Here is a 6,571-nt window from a genome sequence, read left to right on the forward strand (position 1 = left end):
GTCAGCCTGCTGAGGGCCTGTGTATGGGAGGATGTCCTAGGCAGGGTGGTGCGCCCTACACTCACAGCTGCTGCAGCTGGGGAGAAACACGAGAAGTGGTCAGTTCTTCCTGGGGACACAGTGGGTGAAGCCCAGCCCTCCTCTGCACAGATTGCTGAGTGCTCCTTGGTCAGCCAGGCCCACACACATGGTCCTTGGTCTTCCTTTCCCTCCCCCCGCCCCCGCATAAGGAGACGGTGATGGCACTCACATGTTGAGGCCTCCCCGGCCTGAGATGACACCAGTAACAGGCTTCCTGGGATGGCTTGTGTGTCCTGGATGAATGCCACACTTCCTCTTGGCTCCTGCAGCCCTTGGCCATCCTCCTCTTCTTCCTCCTGGGTGTCATGGACAGGACCCTCTGCCCAAGGGTCGATGAGCAAGATGCAGTCCAGGGCAACATAATTGGGGCAGAAGTCTGGGTCAGCCCCTGATTGGGAGCTGCCCCCTGAGGCCATGGCATAGGCCTGCTTCAGCTCTTTTATTTTCATGCACACCTGCTCCTGGGAGCGCATGTGGCCTTTGGTGCCCAGGCTATCAGCCATCCACCTGTAGACATCCATGTTCCTGTGTCTAGTGCGCAGATCGTGCACATTGGAGGCCTCCCCCTAAAGCTCAATGAAGTCTACAATCTCCACATTAGACCAGGAAGGCACCAGCATTTCGCAGCCTCTGGCGGGCTCCTGGGAACTGCCACCCTGCTCCTGGGGAGTGGTGGAGGGCTGGGTGCCACTGGGTTGCTGGCTCATGCCAGGCCAGGCACACGGACTGCTGGCTCTGTGCTGGCAGGCCTGAAACTGGCACTGGCACTGTGGCCAGAGTCTACCCCTTTAGGAGCTCCGGGGTTGGAGGGGACGGGGAGCAGAAGAGTTTTCCTGGTTTGCCCAGAGTGGCCACCAGGATACCCTGGGAGGGCCTGGAGGCCCCCTATTTTGAAATAAGCATCTACACAGCGCTTATTTCGATTTAGCAATTTCGAATTTGGCATTATTCCTCGTGGAAGGAGATTTACCAAATTCAAAATAAATACTCTGCTATTTTGAATTAATTTCAAAAGAGCAGTTTGACTGTGTAGACACTAGAAAAGTTAATTCGAAATAACAGCTGTGATTTTGAATTAACTTTGATGTGTAGACATACCCTAAGATTATAAGAATGAAGGTTGGGATACCAACCATCTTTGGGAAAGTGAAAAGTACATAATGTTGGTGGGAAGGATAAAAAAATGGATGGGCCATCCCTGAAGAACAGAGCACAAAAACAAGAGCAAATGTCACACTGTTAAATAGGTTCCATCATTCCGGACCTAAAAAAGATGATGTTTGACGGAATGGAAGGAGAATATTTAGACCTCCCGTGTATCCCTAAGGATTAGAGATTTAGATTCAGGGCAACTGAATGTATCTTAAATTTTAGTTATGTTATTTTTCAGCTTCTAGTTGGATGTGAAAAGAGGCCCAGGTGTGATTAGCTGGTAGCAGAAGGTGAAAAGGAAGGTTTTTTTGGTTGGTTGGTTGCATGGGTGGATGTGTGTGTGCACAGAAGGGTGATTTACATTTTCTCTGCAGCAGCATGCACTTACACATCACTGCCACCCACATTCTCCTGCCTCTTCCCAACTTAGGTGTGGTAATGAGTTGACCAGGCAGGGACTAATTAAGAGAAGAGCCTTATCTTCCATTAAGCAATTGGAGGACGCCCATTAGCAGCACCAACACCTGTGGGGAAAGTGCTGTGGATTGAAAAGTGTAGGAAAACTGTAAGTCATGCTTGAAGGCTAGTAGGCTTTGATGGGAATCATGTCCACTGGGATTAGCAGAATCAATCACCTTGCACATAGCCTAGTATATGGCGAGATGAGTGGTACCTTTCTGATTCATGGAGCAGCCTGCTTTCTCTTTCTCTGTTTTTATGTTTGTGCCTGTTATCAGTCTGAAGGCCAGGAAATAAAGGAGTCCCATCTAATGAACTTACTGTGAGATTATTGCTGATTGTTGTGTAAAACGTCTCGTTTGGGTATAATATGAATATAACAGGGAACAAAGAGTAAAATGTCTGGCCAGGCTAAAGTGCCAGATCCCGGTGTCCCAAGAGGGTTAGAAGCATTGAGTGCTCCCTGTCCTGTCTCTGTGAAGGATGTGGTGTGGGAGGAAACCAGCATCTTCCATCCACACAGACATGGCTGAAATAAAGGGCAACAACCAGAGGTAAGAAGGTAAAGGCCAATTTTGGACTGCCCTGCTGATTTCACCTACCCCAATACTTTGCATTTGGTACATCCAGATATGTAGAAATGGAGGGAAGGAGGAAAGTAATAACCAGGAAATGATTCTGAATGAGGTTATGAAGCCTTAAGTGCATTTATATTTTGCCAGGTCTGAACCCTTGCTGGAACGAATCCCCTGAAGAATGCAGAGGTGTCGGACTTCTCTGTAGCACTTTAGCAGTTTTCCAAAATATCCCTGGCTGCAGTTTCAACCCAATCAGTTGCAGAAGCATAGAAGCCTAGGGCTGGAAGAGACCTTAGAAGGTCATCGTGTCCAATCCTTAGCCCGAAGCAGAACCAACCCCAACTAAAACATCCCAGCCAGGCCTTTGTCAAGCCTGTACATAAAAACCTCTAGAGACAGAGATCAGACCATCTTCCTAGTCACCCATTCCAGTGCTTCGCCACTCTCCTAGCGAAATGGTTTATCCCAATATACAACCTAGAGCTCCCCCACTGTAACTTAAGACCATTGCTCCTCGTTCTGCCATCCATCACTACTGAGAACAGCCTCTTTTGAACTTCTTCTCCCTCTTTCCTGCAAATATGGGAGAAAACATGACAGAAGCTTATGTCTTGTGAGTTCACATGTTGCACAACCTATATTTTATATTTGTATTTCAGACTGTTATAATAAAAGCTGATGTTTGGTGTTTGGGGGGGAAAAGAAAAATTATTATTTTTTCCAAGCATTCACTGTAAAACTCCATAGTTTACCCTTAGAGGAAAAAAGCAAATAAAGTATCCATTCCTGTCATAGAGTATTTTTCAAAGTTAACATAATTTCTCCTTTCAAAATGAATATAACCAAATCCCTAAATATACATCAAACATTGATATTTTTAAAGCAAATACAGAAACAAACCTACTCTGCCACCAATTGTTTCTCTGAGAGAATCATGTTCTGAAATTCTTCCCTGTACTATAAAGCTCTTCTAAAGTCAAGATGAAGATTTCTTACCCAGCAGTCAATGTTTATCAGATATAAATATTCAAATGATTAATTTCTAAAGGCAGGGAGGTGTCAAATGTACTTCCTTGAAATTCTCCAGGACTCTTTATGGTGTTGTACAAATAATAATTACAGAGATTCACATATTGCAGCAGACTTTATGAATGTCATGTGCATCAAAACAAGATTTCAACAGACCAGTCCATATTCTAATGCTCAGCACCCTATAAATAGACAGAGTTGCAGTCCAACATCCAGCTCAACGTCTCTTCTCTATAGGCGCATTGAGTTCCCAGCCAACCTTCAGCTATGAAGATCCTGTACCTTCTTTTTGCTCTCTTCTTCTTAGTGATGCAAGTTAGTGGGCAAGGTAAGATTTTAATGAAGTGTGTGACCGCTATGAAAGAATATTTGTAAATACAGACTAAGAGTGCTTAAAATCTTGTCATTTCTTCTTTCTAAATGCTTCTTTTTCTAAAGAGCTCTAGTGTTTACATGCTTAGCAGATGATGCTCAAAATTTAGCTGTGAAATAGTCCTAGGATCAGGAAGGAGCCAGAAATGTGCATGTGAAAATCTATTCAGAGTTGGTTGAATTGTTCATTGTGAAAAAATCCCCACTATTGGACCAATCCTATTCAACATTTTTATGAATGACCTGGCAGAGAACATAAAATCATCACTGCTAAAGGTTGCCATTGAATGTGGACAAAATTGCAGCTATGTAAGAATTATTAAATATCAAGCAAAATGGTGCACAGGAAGATTAGTGGCCTGAGTAGGCAGTGTCTTAGCGAGTGGGAAACACCTGTAAAACTGCAAACACAACGCTCATTTTCCCTCATGTGTGTTTATGAAATTCAAGACTTTTTTCATTTTTGGTGCAGGATTTGGCTGTACTCCTCGTTGTAGAAGACGATGTTATAGGATGGGAGGCAGATGCACTCGTCGTTGTCCTCCCTTTAACATCATGTTTCGCTGCGGCATGTATAAATGCTGTCGTCGCTATGTAAGTTCAGGATTCCACAAGGAAGACATGACTATGTGAACAGAGATATTTTTCCATCACTTTCTATATTGTTTAATCTTGGGGGAGGTGTGTGACAGCACTGTCCAGGCTTCTGTGTTTTCCAGGTTCTGGCCCACCTGGGACCTCACTTATTGATGTCTTTTACTTAGAGTTGCCTTCCCCAGGCTCCCTAGAGCCGGTTCTTAGTTCAGAGCATCCAGAGTGGTTGGGTATTTGGAGTTTACTCCTCTGAGACCTGGCAACATCAGCATCAGCTCCAGCACAATCCATAGGTCCGTGGTTGAAGAGGACAGCACCGAGCCAATTACATCAGCATTAGTTTGTCCATGGGTCAACTCTGTCAAAGCACCGATAAGTGCCAGACCAACATTATATGGGCATAAGCTACTCCGGAGATATATTCTGAAATAGCATATTTCAAAATAGAGCATCCATACTACAGGGGAGCTTCAAAATTAGTCTGAGACAGGATCCCCTTATGTGGATGCACTACATAGATTTAGAGCCCCAAGAAGCATGAGGGAGATATTACTTAAAATGGCCCTAGTGAGGAGCTATTTAGTAATAGTAACAGTGGAGCGTCTACACTGCAGCTATTTCGAAATAGCTATTTCAGAAGAGGAGTTCTTCCTGTTGGAATGAGATTTTAAAAAGTCTGAATAAGCTGACCGTTATATTGATATTATTTCAAAACAATGAATTGCTGTGTAGATGATCACATTTTTAAGAACAGTAGAGTGTAGACACGCCCTGACTCAGAGCAGAACATTTCTTGGAGTTCTGTAGTGATTAGTTCTTGACTATGCACCATTTTTGTCCTGGAAAGCAACGGGCTCAGCTTGACTATGCAGAAGATTCGAAAGAGGATATGAATATTCAGCAGGATTTTCCATATCTTCTTCTGATCTCATTTGCGAAAGTGGCTTTTTCCGTGACCCCTTTTTTTGAAAAGTCATATAAACCTTATTTTTTCGGAAGAGCGGCTTTTCGAAAAAGGGACATGTGCCAAAAAAGCTGTATTCCAACTACTTTCACTTTCGAAAGCTCTGCCATCAGAAGAAGAAATTTGCATATCCCCTTTCGAATCTTCCTCATAGTGTAGACATAGCCTTAGACAAAAGAACACAGGAAATCAAACTGGACCCCGGACTGACCACTGTGGGGCCCCAATGTGCACACCCTACCAGTTTGAAAGTGAATCATTGACAACTGTTGTTTGATTTTGTTCTTTCAACCACTTGCGCCTCCACCTTATAGTAATATCACCTAGACTACATTTTCCTAGTTCGCACATGAGAAAGTCATGGGCAACTGTGGCAAACTCTTACTAAAACTCTTACTGAGCTGTATCATGTCTATGGCATCTTGCAGGTCTGTAGACAGTAATCCTGCCAAAGAATCAAAATATATTGTGTCGGCAGGATTTGCTCTAGAAAAAGACATGTTGACTGTCATCCTCCAGTGTTTATAAGTTAATGAGTTCAGAATTAGTTTTAGTATCTTTCCAAGAAATGAAGTGTGGCTGATGGATCTATAATTTTCCCAGTCCTGTTTGGTCCCTTTATAAAGATAGATACAATCTTTTGGCCTTGCCCAGTTCTCTGTGACCTCACTTGTTCACCACGAGATCTCACTTATATTTGGCCATTTTTATTAAAACTGCTGTTTTCTAATGTAATGTCATATTATTCAGAGTCCACAGGAGTGATGACAACAAAGATTCTCAAGGCATCATCTCTGGGAAGCTGGAAGAAAATGCCTTGCAGTGAAAATCTTGAAGAAAATCCAGAAAGAGTCTCTCTAACCTGCATTATGACCTCCGTCTTACTGGAATAAAAGCAACTTGTTGTGGTGGTGTATTGCAAACGTGTGTGAGTGTTTTCATGACCACACTGAGCTTGTTTTCATACCGAGCAATGGGGACGATGGCCGTGTTTTGAAATGTTTTCAAGGTGGAGTTGCTAAAAGGGACAGTGACAGAAATCTCCTCCGTATTCTAAGTTCCTAGACTTTGACGTGGTTATTACATGGCTGTCACAGCAATTGTAAGCGAGTGAGAGAAGACGGGCCGTGCATCTCTCCTCTTCTCTACCAACTGCCTCATCATTCCCCACTACATTCCCCATGACAGGTAGCCACCCTGACTTCCCATGTCTCCTTCCCTCCCATCCCGTTAAGCCCGTAGTTTGTCTCCTGTCCTTTCCTGCTGGGCTCACATATCACAGACAGAACCTCACGAACAAGACCTCAGCCCAAGCTTCACACTGAGCTAAGCCCCTCATTCC

At 43.8% G+C, this 6,571-nt stretch overlaps 1 long non-coding RNA gene across 1 annotated transcript; it reads left to right on the forward strand.

Annotated features, from left to right (window-relative positions):
- Positions 1–3,469: 3,469 nt before the first annotated feature.
- Positions 3,470–6,152, forward strand: LOC102455134 (uncharacterized). Its single transcript, XR_331842.4, has 3 exons — positions 3,470–3,627; positions 4,144–4,265; positions 5,980–6,152. It is a non-coding gene; the product is annotated as an uncharacterized LOC102455134 (long non-coding RNA).
- Positions 6,153–6,571: the final 419 nt, after the last annotated feature.

The sequence above is a fragment of the Pelodiscus sinensis genome, chromosome 3 (genome assembly GCF_049634645.1).
Source record: "Pelodiscus sinensis isolate JC-2024 chromosome 3, ASM4963464v1, whole genome shotgun sequence".
NCBI classification, from domain to species: Eukaryota; Metazoa; Chordata; order Testudines; family Trionychidae; genus Pelodiscus; species Pelodiscus sinensis.